This window comes from Pocillopora damicornis, chromosome 13, assembly GCF_964200805.1.
Source record: "Pocillopora damicornis chromosome 13, jaPocDami1.2, whole genome shotgun sequence".
In the NCBI taxonomy this organism is placed as follows: Eukaryota; Metazoa; Cnidaria; class Anthozoa; order Scleractinia; family Pocilloporidae; genus Pocillopora; species Pocillopora damicornis.
In genome coordinates, this window is record NC_142682.1 from 11,122,302 (window position 1) to 11,124,727 (window position 2,426).

Here is a 2,426-nt window from a genome sequence, read left to right on the forward strand (position 1 = left end):
TCCAAATAATTATTCATGTTTGTATTTTTGGCAAGTGTTACCATGGAAACCATTCAGGGGCAATACCTGTAAGTCATACATACGTCGTTGGAAATTAACTCTGAAAACAACTTTTGAGATTTTTAATAACTAAAAATCAATGTTTGAAACGTTTTCAGGTTTCCGTTTGACTGTTAATAACCATCTTCGTACCAAGTCTGCCTATTAAGCCAAACTGAGTGACGTCATTTAATCGCGTGATAATCCTGATAAAGCTACTCAATTGGCATGGTTATCATATACCAAAAAAAACTAGAGAAATCAATGTTGTTAAAAATGAGGGTTAGAATTTGTCCCTCTTTTTGGTACCAAATGCCCCTTTTTAGGGTCCTGGCCTATGGACTATTTGATATTGCAAGAGCCACTGTTGTATTCAGTCGCTTTCCCTAGCCCATCTAACGTCGACCTTGCTCTTTCCTTCCCTGTCCGACCTGCTTAGAAGAAAACAAATTAATATTCCTTCGCTATGATTTTACATTCTAATTTTGTTTGAGGTGGCTTTGAAGAGCAGCTGACACCATTTCTGCGAATCTCGGTAAATAATCGCGACATAGACGTTCACAAAGTGATATGAAACTCCTAGATTTTGCTGCGGAAACGCAAAAAGTGTTCATGGGTGGTGGTGGATGCAGAAAAGATTTCATTCCAAATCATGACCTCAGGTCATCTGCTGTGTTTGCACAAGTATATAGAAAACTTTCCTAACCAACTCGCATTGGTAAGTATTCCAACCTCCAGATTGTCAATTGTTTACCATCTACCATTTCTCGTGTGCAAGGTCCGTTAGCCCAGTCGGTAGAGCGTGGTGCTGATAACGCCAAGGTCGTGAGTTCGATCCTCACACGGACCAGAGACTACTCTTTTGTTTCAATAAAGCCATCTGAACAAAAGACTAATTTGTTACTGACTTTCCATTTCATCTAGGTGTCTGTATTTAATCTGATGATAACTTTTCAAAATGTATTGGCTTGTTAATCTTCAGGGGTATTCGTACACCTACGAATTCTTTGTGGGGACGTGCAAACAAGTTTTTCAAAGCCTGATCCTAGTTTGGACCAAACGTTTCTTTTCCTAAACTTATTTTCATGCCCTCCCTCTACTTTTTTCAGATCTGGCCGATGTGTTAAAATTTGGTGAAATACACTCAAAAGATCAGCTCAATCAACTTTACAGTACGATCTGATCTACATATGGATGCATTAGAGAATCTTTGCTTGGAAATCCATAAGCCAAAAACAAGACCTTTTGTGATTGTTACGTGGTATAGACCACCTGACTCTCCTATTGGCATTTTTTCACCTTTTGAATCCCTAATTGGGAAATTGGATAGTGAAAATGTAGAATTTTTTGTACTGGGAGACATGAACTGTGACATGGTTACTGCACGATATGACAATGATACATCCAAATTAAAGAATATTGCTGATGTCTACGGACTCGAGCAACTCATCGCTGAACCGACGAGGATAACACCCACCTCGTCAACTTTAATTGATTTAATTTACACCAACTGCTCGGAGAAGATCGCCTGTTCGGGAGTTTGTCATGTTGGGATAAGTGATCATAGCATGGTGTATGTTTATAGAAAACTTTCTCTGAACGGGATGTCGAATGGACATAATTCAATAACATACAGAAATTTCCGAAAATTCGATTGCCAAAATTTTCGAGATGATATTCAGTCTCAATGTTGGAATAATGTATATGAGTCTTCCGACCCAAACGAGATGTGGCAGCAATGGAAATGTACATTTCTAGCTATCGCTGACAAACATGCCCCACTGAAAACGATGCGCGTTCGTTCACGAAGTTCTCCGTGGATTACCGCTGGGTTGAAAGACTTGATGCATAATAGAGATATATTAAAAATCAAAGCAATCAAAACAAATGATCCCAACAATTGGGCAGTGTTTAAGAAACAAAGAAATTTAGTCAATAAGCAAGTACGCTTAGCAAAGCAAGTTTATTACCAAAATATTTTTAACAAGCACACTAGCGACTCCCGAAAGACCTGGCAGACTATAAACGAGCTAACTTCACGTAAATCTGGGAAAATGTCAGTGACATCACTAAAAGTGAATGGATTAACGATAACTAATCCACTGGAGCTATCAAACGAATTCAACAACCATTTTGCTAATATTGGTCCAAAACTTGCCAGTGAGATAGATTTTGATAGTAGTAGCTATAAACGATATCTTGCCGGTACAGATAAACGGTTTGAGCTCCAACCTACTAATCCAAATAAAGTATTTTCACTTTTAAATAAACTAGACAAGTCAAAAGCAACGGGCCTTGACACAATATCTGCTAGGTTTATCAGGGAATGCGCTGACCTTATTTGTGTGCCGATATGTGATATTTTCAATCAATCTATTAGCCAAGGG

The 2,426-nt window shown here is 38.4% G+C and overlaps 1 non-coding gene across 1 annotated transcript; it reads left to right on the plus strand.

The window, feature by feature from the left end:
• Positions 1-816: 816 nt before the first annotated feature.
• Trnai-gau (transfer RNA isoleucine (anticodon GAU)) lies at positions 817-889 on the plus strand. The gene has a single exon. It is a non-coding gene; the product is annotated as a tRNA-Ile (tRNA).
• Positions 890-2,426: the final 1,537 nt, after the last annotated feature.